Consider the following 24,287-nt stretch of genomic DNA (forward strand, 5'->3'; position numbering starts at 1 on the left):
CCATGCCAGTCAAGGAGGCCATCATTAGGCTGAGGAAACAAAATAAACCATCAGAGAAATAGCAAAACTTTGGGAGTGGCCAGCACAACAGTTTGGAACATCCTGAAAAAGGAGTTACGTGGCAAGCTCAGCAACAGCAAAAGGCCTGAAAGACCACAGAAGAAAACTAAAGTGGATGACCGCAGAATGCTGCTCATGGTGAAGAGGAACCCTTTCATAACATCTAGCCAGGTCAAGAATGCTCTTGAGGAGGTTGGCATGTCATTGTCAACATCTACAGTCAAGAGACGGCTTTATGAATGTAAATACGGAGGCTTCACAACAAGGTGCAAACCACTGGTAACACTCAAGAACAGATAGGCCAGATTAGCCTTTGCCAGCAAACATCTAAAAAAGCCTGCCCAGTTCTGGAATAAGATTCTTTGAACTGATGAAACTTTGTACTGGTAAACCAAGATTAACTTGTACCAGAATGATGGGAAGAGAAAAGTATGAAGAAGGAAAGGAACAGCTCATGATCCAAAGCATACCACATCATCTGTCAAACATGGTGGAGGCAGTGTTATGGCATGGGCATATATGGCTGCCAATGGAACCGAGTCACTGGTGTCTATTGATGAGCTGAACACTGATAAAAGCAGTAGGATGAATTCTGAAGTGTATAGGACTATACTTTCTGCTCAGATTCAGCCGAATGCTGCCAAACTGATACTCCGCCACTTCATATTGCAGATGGATAATGACCCAAAACATACAGCAAAAGCTACCCAAGAGTTTCTCAAGGCAAAGAAGTGGGATGTTCTTCAATGGCCAAGTCAGTCACCTGATAACCCAATAGAGCATGCTTTTCACTTACTGAAGACAAGACTGAAGGCAGAAAGACGCACAAAAAAGCAGCAGCTGAAGGCAGCTGTAGTAAAGGTCTGGCAAAGCATCTTGAGGGAGGAAACTCAGCATTTGGTCATGTCCATGGGTTCCAGTCTTCAGGCAGTCATTGACTGCAAAGGATTTTCCTCCAGGTATTAAAGGCGATCCTTAAGTTTGAAATGATGTTGGTTTGTTCCATTACTTATGAGCCATCAATGATGGGGGTGTGTGTATGCCACTGGCTGTACTTCTTGAATGGTTAGTGCCCCACTTTTGTCAAACCCCTTGAATTACAGCTGAAAGTCCTGACTTCGCTCCCATCTGGGTGTGTTTCCTTTAGGGGTGTACGAAACCCCGCTTACCTGGCTCCACCGGGTTCCGCAGGTGGGGGGAGGCGATCCATTCCTCCCCCCGGAATCCTGCCCGGCTGACTCCACTCCACGGCCAGGCCGTGGAGCAGCTGGCCAGGCCAATCCACAGCGGGGCCTCCAGCTGCTGCCAGGCTGGTGCGGACGCAAATGGCGTCCTGTGTAGGGGACACCATTTGCGTCCTTACACCGGCCCGTGATAGCCTACGTAAATATGTACGTAGCCTATCACAGCTAAAGCAGGGACGCAAATGGCGTCCCCTACGCCATTTCCATTCCCGCTTTAGCCCTGATAGGCTACGTAAATATTTACATAGCCTATCATGGCAAAAAAAACAGGGAACACAAAGGGCAGTGGCTAGGGATGTATGAAAGTCACTTACCTTGCCCAAAATTTGATTCATGGTGGGGGGGAGGCGCTCCGTCCTTCCCCCCAAAATTCTGGCCGGGGGGGAGGCGCCCTGTCCCTCCCGCCGAGAATCCTGCCTGGCCGGGAACGCAAATGGCAGCGGCCATAGCCGCCGCTGTTTGCATCCCTGCAATCATCCGTGATAGGCTACGTAAATGTTTACGTAGCCTATCACAGTATTTTTTTAAAATCTAGCCATGATAGGCTATGTAAATCTTTACGTAACCTATCACTTTTTTTGGTGTTTTTTTTTTTTTTACTGGAAATGGCGGCGGCGCCAGCCGGTCGGAACACCGGCCGCCGCAGCCACCGCCGCCGCACCGCCGCCGCACCGCCGCACCAGCCGCTGCCACCAGGGACTTTCGCACAAGGTAAGCCCTGTCCCGGGGGGGCGGGGGGCAGACCGTTTTGCCACCGACTTTGGGGGGCTGAATGCGCTGGCATTCGCCTCCCCGAGGTTCGTGGTGAAATTCTCTGACTTCCCTAGCGGTGGCTACGACGGCCACCATTTGCATTCTCTCTTTTTTTGCCATGATAGGCTACGTAAATATTTAAATAGCCTATCACAGCCTCCGCAGGGATGCAAATGGCGTCCCTGCATTAGCCGTGATAGGCTACGTAAGTATTTACATAGTCTATGATGGCCATTCGAAAGACGTGAATAGGGATGTACAAAAGTCACTTACCGTTTCGTGGATCTGCTCCGCAGTGGGGGGGAGGCGCTCCGTCCCTCCACCCGGAGTCCTGCCAGGCTGGCTCCGCTCCACGGGGCTTCCGTGGAGCTGCTGGCTGGCTCCACCCGCAGCCAGACATCCAGCCACTGGGCATCAGGGACGCAAATGGTGGCAGCCGTAGCCACCGCCGTTTGCGTCCCTGTACTTAGCCGTGATAGGCTACATAAATATTTATGTAGCCTATCACGGCAAAGTAAAAAAAAAAATGCATATGCAAATGGAAGTGGCTATGGCAGCTGCCATTTGGATTCGATACTTTCACCGTTCTAGCCTAAGTAAATATTTACATAGGCTAGAACGGCAAAAAATAGCGAACGCAAATGGCGGCGGCCATAGCCGCCGCCATTTGCGTACGCTGCGCCTGGCTGCGGCTAGTCAGGAGACCAGCTGCTGCCACCATCAAACCCACTGCTGCATCCGCCGCCACACCTGCCGCCGCCACACTCACTGCTGCCGCCCCGCTGCCACACCTGTCACCGCCGCACCCGCCGCCACACCTGCTGCCACCACCCCACCACACCCGCTGCACCGCCGCACCGCCCAGTGGAACCCGGTGGAGACAGGTAAGGGAAATTTCATACATCGCTAGCCCAAAGTCATCCAGTGAGATAACTAACAGGAGGTTTGATCATGAGCTGGATGTGGAAATACAAAGCTGAGCTGGGGGCAAGTGGGGTGCTGATGTGTGTAGGAGTAAGTCGCACTGAACTCAATAAGACTTACTTCTGAGTAGACATAGACAGAGTTGGTTCTCCTCTCCATTTTAGCCTCACAACATCAACAACAACGCTGGATGTCGAAATATAAAGCTTAGCAGGGAGAATAGTACCTCGTGCAGGGCTCCAGGACCAGCATGGTCATTTTAAAAGGTTTTTTCTTTCTTTAAAACAGCATTACTTTAAACAGAGAGTGCATCGCTCAGGCACACCTAGGACAGCCTTATTTTGGGAAGCCCTGAGGAGGAGGAAGTGTTTTGGCTGAAAGTAATTACTGCACGTCTCAGGGCAGGGGAAAAAAATACGTAAATATCTACAAAAAATAGCCTTTCTTATGGAAGTTATGCAGACTCATGGAGATGGCTGGGCACCAGAATTACGGTTGTCGGTACGGATTTATCCTCGTAATTTTCAGAGCGGAAAAAAAGAGGACCATTCCGGGGGCTTGTTAAGGATGGAACTGAGCACTGCCTGCTTTGTCTCTCTGTTTCCAAGCCTGCGATGTGATTTGCAAATCTCCAAAACTGAAAAAAAAAGAAAAGAAAAAGCCATGCATGAAAACCTGGATGCTTTTTGCATAGCTGCCTTTACCGTGATAGGCTACATAAATACTTACGTAGCCTATCATGGAAAGAGCAGCGGCGCAAATGGCGTAGTGGCCACCGTTTGCGCCCCTGTTCTTTGCCGTGATAGGCTACATAAATACTTACGTAGCCTATCACGGCAGCCTGGCAGAATGCAAATGGTGGCTGCTACGGCAGCCGCCATTTGTGGCCACAGCAGCTGGCCGTGGCTGGAACTCCAGCTGCAGACGGCCCTGGCCGGCGGCTCCACAGATCCACTGCGGAGCAGAGCTGGCCCAGGGAGGATTCCAGGGGGAGAGACGGAGCGCCTCCCCCTCACCGTGAATCAAAGCTGCGAAAAGGTAAGTGACTTTCGTACATCCCTATTGAATAGAAACACACACCGAGAATGTGATCCGATACGGCATGGGATGGTATGACCTTCAAAGTGAAACTTAGAGACATTTGATGAACTCAAGATTTGCTTGTAAGCACAGCCCTAGATGAGATTCATCCCAATTGCTTCCCTCCATGTATTCACTGAATATGTGCACAAGATTTATATAATCCTAGGGATGTCAGAGAATTCCGCCATGGACTCCAGTGAGGCTGGATTCTTTAGAATTCAGCCTCCTGGAGTCCGTGGTGGAATGGCCTCCCCCCCTGCCACCCCGCGGAACCCCCCCAGGGTGGACCTACCTGGTGGCGGATGTGGCGGCGGCCGCTGCTGGGCTGCTGCAGCCGCAAATGGCTGCAGTCGTAGCGGCTGCCATTTGTGTCCCTACACTAGCCCATGATAGGCTATGTAAATATTTATGCAGCCTATCCCCTATGCCAATTGTGTCCCCGCTTTATCCATGATAGACTACGTAAATATTTACATAGCCTTTCACGGGCTATCGTAGGGACACAAATGGCATCCCCTACACAGGTCGCCATTTGCATCCTCAGCATCCAGGCAGCGGGTGGAGGCTCTGCTGTGGCAGCTCCACAGACTGCCCGCGGAGCGGATCCGGCTGGGCAAGATTCCAGGGGGGAGGACCGGATCACCTCCCCCCTGTTGAGGATTTCAGGGGGAGGAACAAATTGCCTCCCCCCACCCGCGGACAACAGTGGAGCCAGGTAAGTGGGGCTTCGTACACCCCTATAAAATCCTTGATTGTCCAGGACACAGAAGTTTGTGGAACACTGCTTCTGATTTTGAATCAGAAGCAGTTTATGTGAATTGGCCCTCACTGTGGATACACTCCTATTACGATTTCTGTGATTGTGGTAAATCGCCCCCCCACAAAAAAAAACCAACCCGGAGAGTTTCAACGCAGATGTTTGAGGTTCCAAATCTGCTTGTTTACATTACAGTATTTAAATGCATAACATAAATCAATGTCATTGATGAAAACCAGGGTACTTTGGGTTGAATGTTTTCAGTACCATGATGCATGCCAACACATCTGTCACAGGATGTTATCAGGTAACAGGGCTAAGACTAAGGATGTCAGGGGAATCCTTCTGGAGGGGGTGGAACCTGACGAGCTTTCATTGGCTCAGTCCCCCGGACTTTGGGTCGTGTTCCGTTAACTCCCCCAACTCAGTCTGCAGGGAGTTGGGCCAGTTAGCAGATTTCCCATATTCTTTAATTTGCACAGATTACAGGTGCAATTTCCACAAATCTCTATTTGCACAAATTGTGGCCTAACAACAACTACAAAATCTGCAAAAAGTCCCTGGAGTTCAGGGAATGCAAGCTGAGTCAGGCAGGCAGCGGAACTCTGTCAAACCCCTAAAGGGCTGGATTTCCAAGCAGTGGACAATACATCCCTAGCTAGGACAGATTAATGGTTTAGCTCTCTTACATGTACATGCAAACTACTTTACATCAGCATGCCCTGATGGTTTGAATATCTAGGTCTCAGTCTTCACCCACTGCTATTATGCTCTTCCTGGTGTTTTCTGAGTATATGAGAGTTTTATGTAGGGCTGTCTCCAGGTTTGGTGGGGCTACTGACACCTCTGGTAGTCCCCCATCACACACAGTGAACCCCAGCCCTATCCCACCCACCTTTATTATTTCCCTTACCTTGTGTTGCTCACATTATGCAGGAGCACCACCCAAAAAGCTAGTCTAACTAACAATCTCTGCTGCTAGCACCCACCATTTTAACCCCCCTACAATGCCTCCAGGGTCCTAACATCATGACACTCTGGTGTAGGGATGTTGGAGAAATCCACAATGTATTCAAATGAGTTCAGATTTTTATGAATCTGACCTGCAGATTCCACAGTGGACCAGCTTTTTCTGAGTAATGCAGATTTCATGGTCTTGTGGACCATTTTTTAAAAAACGTCTGGAGGGATTTGTGTAAATTTGCACTTATGCTAATGCACACTTGTGCTAAAGTGCATTAGCACAAATGCACACTTGTACAAGTGGAACAAAATTCTGATACATCCCTTAAAAAATCCAATTCCACCAATGAGCAGGTGATGGAACAGAAGATTCCCAACAAGCTATGAAACACAGAAAGATTAAAGAATGGTTTTAGCAAAATCTGTGCATCTGTACTCTGGAGTGATCCTATGTCAGGTCCTCAGAGGCATTGTAGGGAATATAAAGTGATGGTCACCACCGCCACAGCTACGCAGGCTCCACTGCTGAAGAAAGGAGGGTTGTGAGAACCTCTGAGCCCTGGTAGCTAGCATTTGAAGTCAATGGCACTCTTGGTGGTGGGCCCACTTTTAGGTAGGGATGTCGGAGAATTTCTCCACGAATCTCTGGGAGGCCGAATGCCAAGGCATTTGGCCCCCGGAAATTGGTGGAGAAATGGTCCGCCACCCCCCCTGCCACCCCCCGGGATGGGACTTATCTTGGCCGAATGTCCCTGGCGGCGGCGGCTCCCTGCGGTGGTTCGGCGGCAGTTCGGCGGCGGTTCGGCGGCAGTTCAGCGGCAGCGGTGGTGGCGGCCGGTCTTCCGACCGGCTGCCACCACCGCCATTTCCAAGTGTAAAAAAAGACAACAACAACAAACGTAATAGGCTACGTAAAGATTTATGTAGCCTATCACGGCTAGATTTTCAAAAAACACTGTGATAGGCTACGTAAATCTTTACGTACCCTATCATGGCTGACTTTGGAGAGAAAAAAAAAGCGTGTAAGCAAATGGCAGCACCCATGGGCACCGCCATTTGCGTTCCTTATTTGGGCATGTGTAGTCTACGTAAACATTTACGTAGACTACAGTGAAAATAAGGGCAATGCTATTTGCGTTGCCCTTATTTTCGCCGTAGTCTACGTAAATGTCTACGTAGACTACACATGCCCAAAGAAGGAACGCAAATGGCGGTTCCCATGGGCGCCGCCATTTGTGTACGCGCTTTTTTTTTTTCCAATTCAGCCGTGATAGGCTACATAAAGATTTACGTAGCCTATCACGGCTGACTGCAGGGATGCAAACGGCAGGAGCAGAGGATTCGCGGCCGGAGGGATGGGGCGCCTCCCCCCCAGCCAGAATTTCGGCTGAAGGGACGGGGCTCCTCCCCCCCAGCCAGAATTTCGGCCGGAGGGATGGGGCACCTCCCCCCCGGCCAGAATTTCAGCGGGGAGGAACGGAGCGCCCCCCCCACCGTGAAGCCAGCTGCGGGACCAGGTAAGGGACTTTCGTCCATCCCTACTTTTAGGCTCAGGCTGTTGACAACTGCTCTATGGTGCCAGCCCTGGTTTTAAGAGCTACTGGCTTTCTTTCAGCTTGAACAGCCCTGTTCTTGTATGTAGTTAGTAGCAGGATACAATCAATTCTGACATCAGAAGAGCTGAGGCAGGTCTGCCTTTTCCAAGTGCCAACTCTCCCTCAATCAAAGCTGTCCCTTCCTGATAGCCCCATTCAGCTGGAGTGGAAAACCATAGATCCAGATACCTTACTTGTGTCTTTTTTGCAGAGGCTGTAAAAGGTGCAACTCCAGCCACATTGTTTGCTTCTGGCTGACCCCAAAATGGCCCTAGGTCAGCCTCAGTCTTTGCAAAGATAAAAGCTTTGTAAGAAGAGCTTTAAAAAAGAATGGGGATGTCATAAACCAGGTCACCTTGGCCTGGATTGTGCTGGTGCTTTGTGAAATTACTCTCACCCAAGAATAGGTCTATTAATGTTCAGTGAGACTGTCAGCTGCGAACTATGGATCTTAGGGGAATGGTAGGACAGGGGTTGTGTGGTTAAGTTTTTACCTCAATGAATCAATGGAAAGCCAGGTCTGGTCCTGACACAAAACACTTCTGAAGATATGGAGCATCTTTCTTCTTCAAAGAAGAGCTTTAGCAGACGGATACCACTGTAACAGCAGGGTGCTGGTTATGAGTAAGAGAGGTGGCAATGTATGTTCTGGGATCCAAAAGACCACACTTTGTCCCACAGGCCTGAGGCGGCTTTTGATTTGCATTTCTTGAAGGACCTACTGAAGTCCTTCCCAACCTGGTTCCATCCAGATGTGTTAAACTACAACTCCCAGCATGCCCCAGCCATGTTTGGGAAGGCAACGTCAGCTGCATGACAATCAGGCCCAGCATTAAGAGTCAGAATTGTCTGGCAGCTGATGGCCTGACACCTCATGAGGGCCCACTTTTGAGCCTGTCACTGACTCAAAATGCCAGCTTCAGCCACCCAAGCTTAAATGTCCTCACAGTGCCCCTTTGACCAGTGCTACAGCCTGACTGGCTGGTGCCAGCCATTTTATTTCCCTAGGGATGTCAGAGAATTCTGCGACGGATCTCAGTGAGGCCGAATGCCAGTGCATTCGGCCCCCCAAAAACTGTCGCGGAACGAAGCCCCCGCCCCCCCAACCCACGAAAGGCGCATGGGACGAAGTGCCCGCCGCCCCCACCCCATGAAAGGCGCGCAAAATGGAGCACTTACCTGCTCCCATCCACGCTGCTGTGTGAATGGCAGCCATCCTGCAGCCGCCATTCGCTTCCTCCTTCTTCAGCCATGATAGGCTACGTAAATACTTACGTAGCCTATCACGGCTAATGCAGGGATGCCATTTGCGTCCCTGCGGAGGCCATGATAGGCTACGTAAGTATTTACGTAGACTATCATGGCAGGGGGGGAACTCCAGCATACGCAAATGGCGGTAGCCGCCACCATTTGCGTACACTGGGGTTTTTTCCCCCCACCGTGATAGGCTACGTAAATATTTACATAGCCTACCACAGCAAGGGGGAAAAAACGCAGCGTACGCAAATGGCAGCGGCTACCGCCATTTGCGTACGCTGGGGTTCCCCCCCACCATGATAGTCTACGTAAATACTTACGTAGCCTATCATGGCCTCCGCAGGGATGCAAATGACGGCGGCTATGACAGCTATGATTTACGTCCCTGCAGGGCTGCCCAGCGGCTGGATGTCCGGCTGCGGGTGGCCGGAGCCAGCCAGTGGCTCTGCGGCTTGGCCGTGGAGTGGAGCCAGCTGGCCAGGATTCTGGGCGCCTCCCCCCACCTGCAGAACCCGGCGGAGCCAAGTAAGCGGGGTTTCGTACACCCCTATATTTCCCCCACAATATCTCTGGGGCCCTGTCATAGCTTTGATCCAGAGCAATGCTGCATCAGAGCCCTGAGGCATTATGGTGGACCTAAAATGGTGGCCTCCAGCTGCAGCACTTGCGAACTAGACTATCTTCTCTCTCTGCTGCTGCTGCTGCACCCACCAGACACTAGTAAGGTGAATCAGGGGCTCCCACCACATTGAGAGAGGGGCACTGAAAACACAGTGGCCAAATGTCCTACCTCACAGACAGCAGTCCTCTACTTTGGAAAGCTGAGGAGGACTTTGCCCTCATATTTCCCTGCTCCCAGCCTAGCACTCTTAACTAATGCTGTGCTGAAAATTTCTCCCACTTTTTTTTTGACCATTCTCATTCAACTTGATAGAAAACAAACTGCTTTCAAAAATCACTTCAAAGGAGGAGAAATTTCAGAGAAATTCTCATGGATTGGGTTTGGGGTTCTTGGGCTTACCTTACTCATGAGGTGCCTGAGAAGTGTGCATGGGTGTCCTGTCTGTCATTGTACAGTAATCTCTGTGGCAGCCTGTAGAAAACAGGTCTCCACAATCCATACATTTTACATTTTCCTACAGTAAGTGGTGGTGGTGGATAATTGCTTGAACTCTTTTCCTCCATTCTTCCCTATTCCATCCCAGTTCACTAAAGCAGTATTGATACAAGTTTGTTGTTGTTCTTCAGTCATTCAGTCGTGTCTGACTCTTCGTGACCCCATGGACCATAGCACCCCAGGCCTTCCTGTCCTGCGCTCTCTCCCGGAGCGTGTTCAAGTCCATATTCACTGCATCGCTGATGCTATCTAGCTATCTCGTCCTCTGCTGTCCCCTACTCTTTTGCCTTCAGTCCTTCCCAGCATCAGGGTCTTTTCCAGAGAGTTTTTTCTTTGCATTACGTGGCCAAAATATTTGACCTTCAGCTTCAATATCTGTCCTTCCAAGGAGCAGTCAGGCTTGATTTCCTTTAGGACTGACTGATTTGACCTCCTTGCAGTCCAGGGGACTCGTAAGAGTCTTCTCCAGCACCACAGTTCGAAGTAGGGATGTCAGAGAATTTCTCCACGAATCTCGGGGAGGCCAAATGCCACCGCATTCGGCTCCCCAAAATTGGTGGAGAAACGGTCTGCCCCCCGCCCCCCCCAGGACGGGACTTACCTCGCTCGAATGTCCCTGGCGGCAGCGGCTCCGGCGGCGGTTCGGCAGCGGTTCGGCGGCAGTTCGGCGGCGGTTCGGCGGCGGAGGCCGGTCTTCCGCCCGGCTGCCGCCGCCACCATTTCCAAGTAAAAAACAAAAACAAACAAACGTGATAGGCTGCGTAGAGATTTACGTAGCCTATCACGGCTAGATTTTTAAAAAACACCGTGATAGGCTATGTAAATGTTTACGTAGCCTATCATGGCTGACTTTGAAAAACAAAACAAAATGCGTGTATGCAAATGGCAGTGCCCATGGGCGCCACCATTTCCATTCCTTATTTTGGCATGTGTAGTCTATGTAAACATTTACGTAGACGATGGCAAAAATAAGGGCAATGCAAATAGCGTTGCCCTTCTTTTTGCCGTAGTCTACTTAAATGTTTACGTAGACTAAATGTGCCAAAATAAGGAACACAAATGGCGGCACCCATGGGCGCCGCCATTTGCGTACGCGCTTTTTTTTTTTTTAAAGTCAGCCATGATAGGCTACGTAAACACTTACATAGCCTATCACGGCTGACTGCAGGGATGCAAACCGCAGCAGCTATGGCCGCTGCCATTTGCGGGCCCGGCCGGCCAGGATTCAGGGGTGGAGGGATGGAGCGCCTCCCCCCCCGGCCAGAATTTTGGGGGGGAGGGATGGAGCACCTCCCCCCCCCCACGAATCAAATTTTGTTAAAAGTAAGTGACTATCGTACATCCCTAACATTGCTACTGGTAAAACCATAGCTTTGATTAGATGGACCTTTGTCGGCAAGGTGATGTCTCTGCTTCTTACTATGCTGTCTAGGTTTGCCATAGCTTTCCTCCCAAGGAGCAAGCGTCTTTTAATTTCATGCCTACAGTCACTGTCTGCGGTGATCTTGGAGCCCAAGAAAATAAAATCTGTCACTGCTTCCATTTCTTCCCCTTCTATATGCCAGGAAGTGATGGGGCCAGATGCCATGATCTTCATTTTTTTAATGTTGAGTTTCAAACCAGCTTTTGCACTCTTCATTTTCACCCCTATCAAGAGGCTCTTTAGATTCCCTTTGCTTTCTGCCATTAGGGTGGTATCGTCTGCGTATCTGAGGTTGTTGATAATTTTCCGGGCAATCTTAATTCCGACCTGCGATTCATCCAACCCAGCATTTCTCATGATGTACTCTCCATATAAGTTAAATAAGCAGGGCAACAATATACAGCCTTGTCGTACTCCTTTCCCAATTTTGAACCACTTGGTTGTTCCATGTCTGGTTCTTACTGTTGCTTCATCTTGACCTTCATACAGGTTTCTCAGGAGACAGGTAAGGTGGTCTGGTACTCCCATCTCTTTAAGAATTTGCCACAGTTTGTTGTGATCCACACAATCAAAGGCGTTAGCGTAGTCAATGAAGCAGAAATAGACATTTTTCTGGAATTCCCTAGCTTTCTCCATGATCCAGCGAATGTTGGCGATTTGATCTCTAGTTCCTCTGCCTCTTCGAAATCCAGCTTGTACTTCCAGTAGTTCTCGGTTCACATGCTGCTGAAGCCTAGCTTGTAGGATTTTGAGCATGACCTTGATGGCATGTGAAATGCGCGCAATTGTATGGGAGTTTGAACACTCTTTGGCATTGCCCTTCTTTGGAATTGGAATGTAAACTGACCTTTTCCAGTCTTGTGGCCACTGTTGAGTGTTCCAAATGTGTTGGCATATTGAGTGCAGCACTTTAACAGCATCATCTTTTAGGATTTTAAATAGCTCACCTGGAATACTGTCTTCCCCGCTAGCTTTGTTGATAGTGATGCTTGCTAAGGCCCACTTGACTTCACTCTCTAGGATGTCCGGCTCAAGTTCAGTGACCACACTATCATGGTTATCAGGGACATTAAGATCTTTCCTGTATAGTGCTTCTGTGTATTCTTTCCACCTCTTCTTAATCTCATCTGCTTCTGTTAGGTCCCTGCCTTCTTTGTCCTTTATCATGCCCAACTTTGCACAAAATGTTTCCTTGATATCTCCGATTTTCTTGAAAAGATCTCTAGTCTTTCCCATTCTATTGTTTTCCTCGATTTCTTTGCATTGTTCATTTAAGAAGGCCTTTTTGTCTCTCCTTTTTATTCTCTGGAGCTCTGCATTCATTTGAATATATCTTCCCCTTTCTCCCTTGCTTTTCGCTTCCTTTCTTTCCTCAGCTACTTGTAAATAGGGGTGCACGAAAGTCACTTACCTGGTCTTGCAGCTTTTCGCGGTGGGGGGAGGCACTTCGCTGCTCTCCCCCCGAAGTTCAGGCTGGGGGGGGGAGGCTTCCCGCCTCGCCCGGCTGAAATTCAGGCGGGGGGGAGGCTTCCCGCCTCGCCCAGCCGAAATTCAGGCCGGGGAGGAGGCGCCTCGCCTTGCCCGGCCGCGAAATAAAAAGTTAAAAAAAAACCACCCCCGTGATAGGCTACATGACGACTAACGTAGCCTATCACGGCTAGATTTGCAAAGTCAGCCAAGATAGGCTACGTCAATCGTCACGTAGCCTATCACGGGTGACTTTAAAAAAAAAAAGCGCATACGCAAATGGCGGCCCCCATAGGGAGCTGCCATTCGCGTTCCTTATGTGGTCGCTGTAGTCTACGTAAATCTTTACATAGACTACGGCGAAAATAAGGGCAACGCTATTTGCATTGCCCTTATTTTCGCCATGGTCTACGTAATCTTTATGTAGACTACAGCGACCAAATAAGGAACGTGAATGGCGGCTCCCTATGGGGGCCACCATTAGCCGTATGTGCTTTTTTTTTTTTTTTAAGTCACCCGTGATAGGCTACGTGACAATTTACGTAGCCTATCACGGCTGACTTTGCAAATCTAGCCATGATAGGCTACGTTAATCATCACGTAGCCTATCACGGGGGCGTTTTTTTCTTTTTTCTTTTATTCGAATGGTGGCGGCAGCAGCCGATCAAAAGATCGGCTGCCGCCCCCACCCCTGACGAAGACCCGACGAACCGCCACCAGGACCCGCCGCCGGGAGGGACATTCGGGAAAGGTAAGTCATGTCCCGGGGGGGCGTGGGGGGTGGGGGGGTGGAAAATTTCTCCCCGAAACTTCTCCGGGTGGCCGAACACATTGGCGCTTCTCCGCCATCCCTACGTGTAAAGCCTCATCAGACAGCCACTTGGCTTTCTTGCATTTCTTTTTCTTTGGGATGGATTGCATTGCTGTCTCCTGAACAATGTTACGGATCTCCGTCCATAGTTCTTCAGGGACTCTGTCTATCAGGTCTAATCCCTTAAATCTATTCCTTACCTCCACTGTATATTCATAAGGGATATGATTTAGGTCATACCTGAATTGTTTAGTGGTTCTCCCGACATTCTTCAATTTAAGCCTGAATTTTGCATGAAGCAGGTCATGATCTGAGCCACAGTCAGCTCCAGGTCTTGTTTTTACTAACTGTATAGAGCTTCTCCATCTTTGGCTGCAAAGGACATAATCAATCTGATTTCGATATTGACCATCTGGTGATGTCCATGTGTAGAGTTGCCTTTTTCGCTGTTGGAAAAGAGTGTTTGCTATGATCAGTGTGTTCTCTTGGCAAAACTCTATTAGCCTTTGTCCTGCTTCATTTTGTACACCAAGGCCATGCTTGCCTGTTATCCCGGTGATTTCTTGACTTCCTACTTTGGCATTCCAATCCCCTATGATGAAGAGGACATCTTTTTTTGGTGTTAGTTCTAGAAGGTGTTGTAGGTATTCATAGAACCAATCAACCTCAGTGGCTGGGGCATAGACTTGAATTACTGTGATGTTGAATGGTTTGCCTTGGATTTGTACTGAGATCATTCTATCGTTTCTGAGATTGTACCCCAGTACTGCTTTTCCCACCCTTTATTAGTGCTATTCCATTTCTTCTAAGGGATTCTTGCCCACAGTAGTAGTTATAATGGTCACCTGAATTAAATTCGCCCATGCCTGTCCATTTTAGTTTGCTGATTCCCAAGATGTCGATGTTAAGTCTTGCCATCTCATGTTTGACCACCTCCAGCTTACCTTGATTCATTGATCTGACATTCCAGGTTCCTAAACAATATTGTTCTTTACAGCATCGGACTTTCTTTTCACCACCAGACACATCCACAGATGAGTGTCCTTTCGGCTTTGGCCCAGGCGCGTCACTCTTTCTGGCGCTACTTGAAAATTCCCTCTGCTCTTCCCCAGTAGTATATTGGACACCTTCCGACCTGAGGGGCTCATCTTCCAGCATCATATCTTTTGGCCTTGTGATACGTTCCATGGGTTTTTCTTGGCAAGAATACTGGAGTGGGTTGCCATTTCCTTCTCCAGTGGACCACATTTTGTCAGAACTCTCCGCCATGGCCTGTTCGTCTTGGGTGGCCCTGCGTGGCATAGCTTATGGCTTCACTGAGTTATGCAAGCCCCTTCACCACAACAAGGCAGTGGTACTTCTGCTCAATTAGCTAGTGGATTAGATTACCTCCCAGACTTCATTGATCTTCATCAAAAAGGCTTTTGAAGGTGCTGGACATGCTGTACTAGCTTTGCCAGAGGAAACAGATCTTTTGGATTGCAGTTTTAATTGGCTTACTTTACAGTGTACAGATGCCATAGCAACCACTTTTACATTTGACAGTAAGATCATAAAAAAAGGGGACAAGTCTATTACATGCCAGCTAAATACATTTGATCAGTAGGCAGCATTGTGAGGAATGCTCCCCTTGCCCTTTCAAGGCTGGTTAGAAATTGGAAGCCACAACAAAAATGATGCCGCTACCCCTGCACAAAAATGTGTTCTACCTTCACGTAAAGGGGGAGCATTGTATATAAAGGAATGTAAGAAGAGCCCTGCTGGAACAGACCCAAGATCTATCTAATCCTGTATTTGGTTGCCACAGTGGCTAATCAGATGCCTTCAGGAAGTCACAAACAAGGCATGGACTCCCTCCAGCATACTGTAATTGAACATTTAGCTACCATGGCTCTTAAACATTGGTAGGTCCATCTTTTCTGAATTTGTCTAATCCATGTTTGAAGTCACCCAAGGCACAAACCTATGGTCTCTAAGAAGGCATCCTAGTGCAGGGTAGAAAGTAGATCTCCAGATAGTTTTGTCTTCAACTGCTTGCATTCCTGACCTTTGCGCATGCTGGTAAGGGCTTCTGGGAGTTGAGTCAAAAACATCTGGAGATGTGTCAGGCTTCCTGCATTGAGCAGGGGGTTGGACTCGATGGTCTTATAGACCTCTTCCAACCCTCCTATTCTAGGAGTTGATGTCCTTTCTATCCACCCCTGTCCTAGGGGCTGTATGACATTGCAGACCTTCCCATCCACAGTCAGAGATGGAAGTCCACAGATGGAAGAGGAGATTTGCCACCAGAGGTCTCCTTGTTACAGTGGTGGAAATCACCACAACTGTCACTCGTCTGCTATCCGTGCTCCGTTGGTGGCAGATGGTGAAAACCGGCATGTTGTCAGGGAGAGGGATGGGCAAGCAAATAATTTTCATTACTGCTGAGATTCTCCAAGTACCCTCATGAAGCCCTTGTTTACTGTGTTCAATTGTGCTATTTTTCAGTTTTGTTTGAACAGGAAAAGTGCGCATTTCAAATGGGGGGGGTGCAAGAGTGCATCCAAATGTGCCATTTCCCCCCACAGAGTAAAGCATGAAAATGTGTATTTCTGCAGCAATGCACACTCTTTAAAGTGGACATTTTTTAAAGCGCACATTTTTCATATGAATTTGGGAATGCATGAACATTTTCAGACAACATGTGCTCTTTCTCACATTTGCATTAGGGGATGGAAACAGGACACATTTGCATGAGGGGTAGCTTGGGTCTACCCCTCATGCAAGACCCAGACTTGGGTCTGTAGGATCCATTTCCTTGCAATACCCCTAAAACTTCCAGAAAAGAATCCCAGAACTGGAGGGGATGTACTTAATAACACACACCCCATACCTAGGGATGGCAAAGGAATCTGTCCGGGGGGAGGGTGTCAAATTCGTGGTGCTTTTGGTAGCTTAGTCCCCTGGATTCTGGCTCGCTTGTCTTTGAGGTAGCCTGGCTCAACACAGATCGAGTCAGGCCAGCTCACAGACTATTGCCACCACCATTGCTTGCTGCACTGTACACAAGTCTCTCCTTTTCCCTCCCATGGTCTGGGAAGAAGAAGGAGAAACTTGCACACACTGAGAATCCCATTTCCCCTCCTACAGTTGATAGAGGCTTCTCACATGACTACCGGGTTAGGGCTTCAGTTCAGAGCAAGCAGCTAAGCAGACAACAGCTCTCCTCCTGGCAGGCCAGACTAGGCCTCAGTGAGGCCTAGATGTCTCCTACAGACTTAAGGTTAACTACTGTTTGTTTGTTTGTTTGTTTATTTATTTATTTCCTTTATATCCTGCCTTTTTTCCTCCAAGGAACTCAAGGCGGTGTACATAATCCTTCCCCTCCTCCATTTTATCCTCACAACAGCAACCCTGTGAGGTAGGTTGGGCTGAGAGTTTGTGACTGGCCCAAAGTCACCCAGTGAGCTTCCATGGCTGAGTGCCGACTAGAACCGGGATCTCCCAGCTCCCAATCCAGCACTCTAGCTGGAGGATTTCTATGTAACAAGGGCGGGGGGGGGGCTCACAATCTGATATGGACTGGAATTGGAATGAGCTTCAAAATGGAATTTGGAGAACTTAGGCAGGGTCAAGTTTTGCTGATTTGCACATCCCTATCCAGACAATGCTTAATTTTATAAGCACAGTCATATCAATTTGCTATATTTGAAAAGATCCCCCCCGCCGAATTGCTCCAAACACATTAGCTCTGGGGTACATAATACATACATACATACATAATACTGTATGTATGTTAAGCCATGGGAATAGATGATTAAGGGGAGACATGACAGTTGTCTTCAAATATCCAAAGGGCTGTCATGCGGATTTTTTTTTAAAAAATTACGTATTTACTTATTTATTTTTCAGTGCCCAAATATCATTTGATGAAAGGCGGCTTATAAATAACCAAATGAGGTAAACCTACCTCCTTTGTTCTGTGTATTAAATGGGGTTAACTCCTGTGTAGAGTGCCCTGAGCTTCTTTCAGGAAGGGCAAGATCTAAATCTCCATAATAAATAAACTCGACACCTTGTGTGTGTGTGTTGGGGGGGGGGGATACAATAATTAATTGAACAATTTGCTGAGTTTCCTGACACACTATTCTGATTCTCTCTCTCTCTTACTTCAATCAAAACTTCTGCTGCAGTCTACATATTGTTGATGAATGACTGGAAACCTAATATGAGCTTCAAAGTCATAATTATATATACCAAATAGCTCATTGCTGATCTTCCATCCTAATCCATGTCACTTTCACTTGTTCAGCTAAGTGAAGGTCACACGGATTAAGATGTGGGCTTTAAAAAGCAAAACATCATTTCAGAGGTGTTGCTTGACTCTGTGTGATTTGGAAGGAAGAGACAGATAGAAAATGAAAGAGTGATGCCCCTCTGCATGCAAACCGGGGGTGGGGGGAATGAAAAAACATTCACCAGAAGCACAGTATTGCAAAAGCTAACATCTTCTGCAGTACTGTAAGTGGTAATGAGACATTTCTGAGTGCAGCAAACCTGTGCCAGAACGGATTTCATAGCATGACACTCATCTCAGAAAGCATCCAGGAAGGCATTGGCTGCATTCAGTCATGATAAACAGTGTTTTCTCATTATAAGAATAACCCTAGGTCAGCCTCAAAGTCATCAGCTCTCTCTCTCTCTCTCCCCCCACCCCACCCCCACCCCTTGCATGGCTGCAAGGAAGAGATTTGGAAGCTTCCATTCCCATTTTCGACTAATGGTAGTCCAAACTCAGACAAACAGTGGTTAGTCTTTAACTAAGGTTTACTGAAACAAGCCAACTCCAAACCTTGGTTTATGAAACTGGCTTGTCTCAATAAACATATTTAAGAGGAACCACAGTTAGAGGTAGGGATGTCATGAGCACTTAGGTTAGTCCAGGGGGTCCCCCAAACCCCACACCCAGCCCCCCAGCCTCTGCTTGCCGAGCCATGGCGTGCTGATGGGCGCAGCCGCAGAGCACCCCAGGACTTGGTGAGTGGGTGGGACTGGTGCTGAGAACTCGCCCTGCCTCTACCAGCTGTGAAGGAAGCCGATGGGGGCAGGATGGGCCTCAGAGCACCAAACATTCTAGCCCTATCCTCCTCGTGAGGAGGAGAGAGCTAGGATGCTTGGTGTGTGCATGACACCAAGGACTCTTTCAGGGAAGCCCTTGACAGCCAGCAGGAGCAGGACAGGAATCGGAGCCACAAACATTAGAGTGGTCTCCTCATGAAGAGAGGGCTAGAAAGCTTGGGGTGCATGCCGCTCTGAGGACTCCAGCAGTCAAGCCCTTGTGCGCATAAAACACAAGGGCTTGACTGCTGGAGTCCTTGACACACAGAGCAGGGGCAGCTCATGTGGTCTGGCGGATGGGGGTGGGGTGAGCAGGGAGCCTCACCAAGCAGGTCTGGGCCACAGAAGGGGTGTCATTGAGCTCCCCCATGCCCCAGATGGGGGTGAGTCCATCCATCCCTAGTTAGAGGTAATTAGTGCTGTGCTGAAAATTTCTCCAACTTTTTTTTTTCCCGACCATTCTCATTCAATTTGATAGAAGATAAATTGCTTTCGAAAAGAAATTGAATGGTGAAGAAATTTCGGAGAAATTCTCATGGGGTCAGTTTGGGTTTCTTAGGCTTACCTTACTTAGGAGGTTGCCAAGGAGTGAGCACAAGCATCCTGTTTTCCCTTGTACCTCTCTAGCAGCCTGTAGCCTCCTCGGCTTCCCACACTTCAAGTAAAGCCTAGTTTAAGGCACCATGAGGTCATTCCTCCCATGAGGCTTTTTCAGATCAGGATGTGCTGGCAGCCTGGGATGCTAGCTGTGATTAGGTAAGCTCAAAAACACCACAAAAATAGATTATAAAACATCCTGAATGAGGCAGAACGATGGGTGCCTCTTTCATGGGAGAAGAAAATTTTCAGGAAATTGGAGGACAGATTTTGGTAGAGCGCTAACTCCACCTCATCCCTGGAGCTGGACACAACACTGCCCCCACTGGCATTGCAGTAGATGCAAACTGGAGGCCAGCCTGCCAACACAGTTGATGCTGTTGCAGCATGAAAACCCCCAAACCCCTTACCAAAAAGGAAAGAAGATGTGCTACAAGCTCTGCCAATGGGAAAACCTACTTGGGAGAAATGGCTGAGAATTTCTCCTCCCCTGGAGAAATTTGGTGAAATTGTCTCCCAAATTGTCTCCCAAATGTCTCTGGTCACAAATGAGGTGCAGAATTTAAAGAGGCCATTTGTGCACAGCTCTAGAGGTAATGCTCAAACTGTTAATAAAAAAAACCCAATACAAATAAACTGACCTAATAATCCTACAGCTTAAAACTAAAGGGGAGAAAAAGCAAAGCTTAACACCAGAATAAAAGTGCATTGTATGCAAGGTCAAATAGATCTCCATTCCACAAAGGCAAGAGGGGGTTCTTCATAACATACACACATTGGTTGGCAGGCACAGCTCTCAGACATGACAGCCTTCCTAGCAGGTCTCACCTGCATCTTGACATGATCCCCCAGCCCTCAGACCTTCCAGTATGCACCAGAGGATGAGGATGAGGCACAGGCTACTTCCTTGGGGGTAGGACAGATAATGCCATGTTCAAGGTGTCTGTCATTGTCTTCTGGCTCAGAGAATGAAGCCTCAGCTGAACCTCCATCTCCCCAGTCTTGCAAAAGTCTAAGGCTGTAAAATTATGAGAAGGCTCTTTATCAGTCCTGACAGGTCCTTCAGGAGGGGCAAAGCTGACCACACTATATCACCCTACATAAAGCTTCAGTTGGCTTTAGCTCCCTGCTGAGACAACAACCTCCTGTTGTTGGAGCTACCCAAGGTCATCTTTTCTTCTTGCCTTGTTCTGACTGCCATCAGATGCTACCAGCTCTCACTTTCTCATTTTTTCTGATGTTGAATTCATTCTGTCCCATTTCCACATCCTTCAAAAAAAGAAAAGAAAAGAAAAAGTCTGCAATATCAGTAGCAGTTACGGACAGGGAGAAATTCATTCAGTTAGCATTTTAATGCAAAGTTACCTAATTTTGCATTTTTGAACAGAAACTCAGTTATCCCTCAGTTTTTGCATTCAAAAAGAAACTCAGTTATCCCTCAGAATTCACACTTTCGCAATTTTTGCGGTGGAGTTATCTAATCAAGAAATGCATACAAAACACTGGGTGTTAAGGGAAGGTGGACACCAAAATGCATATATTAGTGAAAATAATATTTAAAATGTGTTAGATTAGAAAAAAAAAATGTTTGCCAAAGAACATTGGTATAAGGAGAAATGTAGAAAATGTAGATAGAAATTGTGTAGAGAAAATGAATGTTAGGAGAAATACACACGCAAATGTTTTCATGCAAACTTTTTCTTAAAGTTTGGAAAGTTCAGAACAAATCAAACTTAAGATGGGGGGAAAAATGAGGAACTGAAATTGACATACTGCCATCCTAGACTGTCAGTGATTATGTTGGTGGCAATACAAAACCATAACAAAATAAGTACAATTCAAGTCAATGTGATAGTCTAGTGAAAATACATGGGGAGATGAACTACTGAAACAATTTTGAAGGATGAATGACATATTGTTTCCTTTATTGCTACTGCCCATTCATTTTATGTTGGCAGGTCTTCTGGAGTCTCAATATCCTTTTTCCAGAGTTTGTGAGTAATCCCCACACACTCCATCATGCCTTTGCAAGATTTTTTTTATGCTTTTGTCAGATTAAAGGAAGCATATTATTTGGGCTCACATCTAACTAGAGGGGAAACTGTAATATTGGGCATATTAAAATAGGAATGTATAAATAAATAAATGATCCTGCCCCTAAGTGCTTGAGTTGTAAGCAGTGTAAAGTGGGAAGGTCATTGAATGGAGAGAGAAGAGAGTGGAATGAACATTTTAACTGGCTGTTTGTTACCTAATTTTGCACTTGAAAATGAAACCTCCGTTATTCTTCAACATTTGCAATTCCCTGAATACTGCAATCTCCACTCAAAAAAATATGTTTAGAAATTACAGAAAGTGCACACAAAAATGTATATATTAGTGGAAATAACACTCAAAATGTGTTATATTAGGACAATTGCTTACACAAATGTGTATATTAGGCAATGTATTGGGGAAAAAATTAACACCAATATGCAAATGAATTTTCATGCATTTTTTTTTAAAAAAAATCTCAACATTCATGATAAACCAAAATTAAGACTAGAATGAATTAAAAACAGTGAGGACTTGAAACTGGAGGATGTATCCATCCCTACAAAAGCAACTGTTGCTGGTGGTCTAACACAAAATCAACTGTGTTTTTTTAGTGAACTGTAGTTTAATGTTACAGTTGTTCATATTTGGTTTATATAGTTATATTTGTTGTATCATTATATTATTTATTTGCCCAAATTCCTACAGTTAAGTAAATTCTACTAAATAGTTGATTGTCTCTGGAATTATTGCAATTTGCCTATTGTCATCCTAATTATAGACACCTGGGACAGTACAAACAAATCTTTCAAAGTCCCCCTCCCCACTTTTTTCACTCATGTTTGGCAGTTCGGAATATACTTACCTCCCTTTAGTTTTAGAATGTGTTTCAAACAAAACATTTATCTCTCAGAGAGGGCTCTAAAATCAAGAAGTATATGAAGTACCTTTAATCTTGTGTGGCACTTTGATACCATAGGGATGAACACTGGGGAAATGCCAATAAAATAAATAAGCTGTTCCAAAGCTGAGGGAGATTATGATTGCTTTGGATCCACTGAGGTGGTGAATTAATTCAGAACCTGGAAATGCTGCCAGCATCAGAAGTGACACTACAACAGTGCCACAATTTATAATGTAACAATCCACGCTTTTTGTAGCCTTCAAAATATCAACATGGATAAATATGACCCTGGAATTGGAGAGAAATGCTCACCAGCCAAGTGATAACTTCTAGGGATGGACCGAACCTCCCTTGCCCGCTCCAAATACTGCTCTCTGGACCCCTGCTACTTTCCTGACCCAGTGAGCAGCATGGGATGAGCTACTGGGTCATCCAGGGGGCTCTCATTTTTTCAACAAGCCACCATTTTTGGACAAGATGGGGCCCTGTATTTCGTAGATCTACTGTTTGCACAATAAATCTACACAATGGTGGCCATAAAGGTTCATTTCTATGGCTGAAATGAACTATGCATCTAATATTGTGTAGATCAAGCTTTCCCAGCCCAAATGTGTGCTTATTTAAATATGAGCATTTTTAATTAGCTCATTTTTTCATTAAAAAAAACCCTCAGCAAAATGGCGGGCACTCACGGATGGGTCCGGGTGAGTGCAGGGAGTGTCCGGGATGACACAAGCGAGAGTGAATGAGGCTAGGGGCCCGGTGGTCATGGTCCAGGTGTTCAGGCGGGGTGAGGGGGAGCCCAACGGACTCCCAGACCCAGTCTGGCATCTAGAGATGGATGAGCCCATCTCGGTCTGGGGTGGTGGGAGCATGACGAGCTGCCCTCCACAGCTCACGCAGCCCAGGCCTGTTCGGCGAGCTTCCTTGCTCACCCCGCCTGCCCACGAGCTGTGTGAGCCACCCCTCTTCCTTGTGCCAGCTGTCAAGGGAAGGACGGCGACAGCAGCCAGCCCCTGGCCTCTTGCCCTGGCCTTCTCTAGAGGAGGCCAGGGTGAGAGCACTGGGGTGCCACTATTGCCCTTCTTCCTCACACCAGCTGTCAAGGGCTGGCACGAGGAAAAAGGGCCTTAGCAGCCAGCCCCCATCCTCTTGCTCTGGCCTCCAGCAGGTGGGGGGGACAGAAGAGGATAGGTGCCTCTTTCTTCCTTCTGCCCCCACCTGCTACAGCAGCAGTGGCAAGGGACAAGCTGGTCATTTTCCGTAAGGCCAGGAAAACTTACGGAAAATGACCAGCCTGTCCCGCGCCACTGTTGCTGTAGCAAGGATGGGGGAAGGAGGAGAGGCGCTGCCTTCTGCCCCTCTCCTTGCTGAGGGAGCGGGTGCCCAAGCTCTTGCCCAACTCAGCACGCCACGAGTTGGGCAAGAGCTCAGGTCCACAAGCTGGTGTCCGGGGGGCCGAGCTGGCAACATCTTGCTGGGCTTTGAGCCCCAACTGGATGCTCGCGCCATCCCTACTGGCATCTGCGCTACCTCTTAGCACAAGAAACACAAACCCAACCCATGAGAATTTCTCTGAAATGTTCTTCACAATTGACTTCTTTTTCGAAAGCAGTTTATTTTCTATCAAGTTGAATGAGAATGGTTTACAAAAAAAACCTGTGGGAGAAATGTTCAGCACAGCACTATCGCAAACTTCTAGGAGTGGGTTGTTGATATGGATCAACACAACGACTTGAATGTTTGGGCTGTTCTGTCTTTGGGGTCTAGACTTCAGAATGTACTGCTACACCAGGGATTATGGCTTCAGTTAGCAACTTACCTTTTGATCAACAGGGTTTGGGGTGCGGGTACTTCCATCCAGTTGTTGTTTTCTCAAGGGAAAGGGACATTTCTATTGGTGAAATGAACCTTTATGGCCACCATTGTGTAGATCTGCTGTGCAAACAGTAGATCTATGACAATACAGAGCCCCATCTTGTGCAAAAATTGACACTCGTAATGGACACCAGGCAGCTGCGGTGAGTCCTGATCTTGTGTGTGGGGTGGGGGACAGCGGTGTCGTGTTGGCGGGTTGTGCTGGGGCATTGCTCCGGCACTGCTTTTGAAGCCAGCCCCCAGCCAGGTCGCAATCTGCTAGGGAAGGAGGAGGGAGCAGAGGGCATGCGGGCGGCTGCCTCTTGGCTGTTGGCCAGACAAAG

The sequence above is a fragment of the Heloderma suspectum genome, chromosome 10, assembly GCF_057233095.1.
Source record: "Heloderma suspectum isolate Gila_16-S chromosome 10, 16-S_ref, whole genome shotgun sequence".
Lineage (NCBI taxonomy): Eukaryota > Metazoa > Chordata > Lepidosauria > Squamata > Helodermatidae > Heloderma > Heloderma suspectum.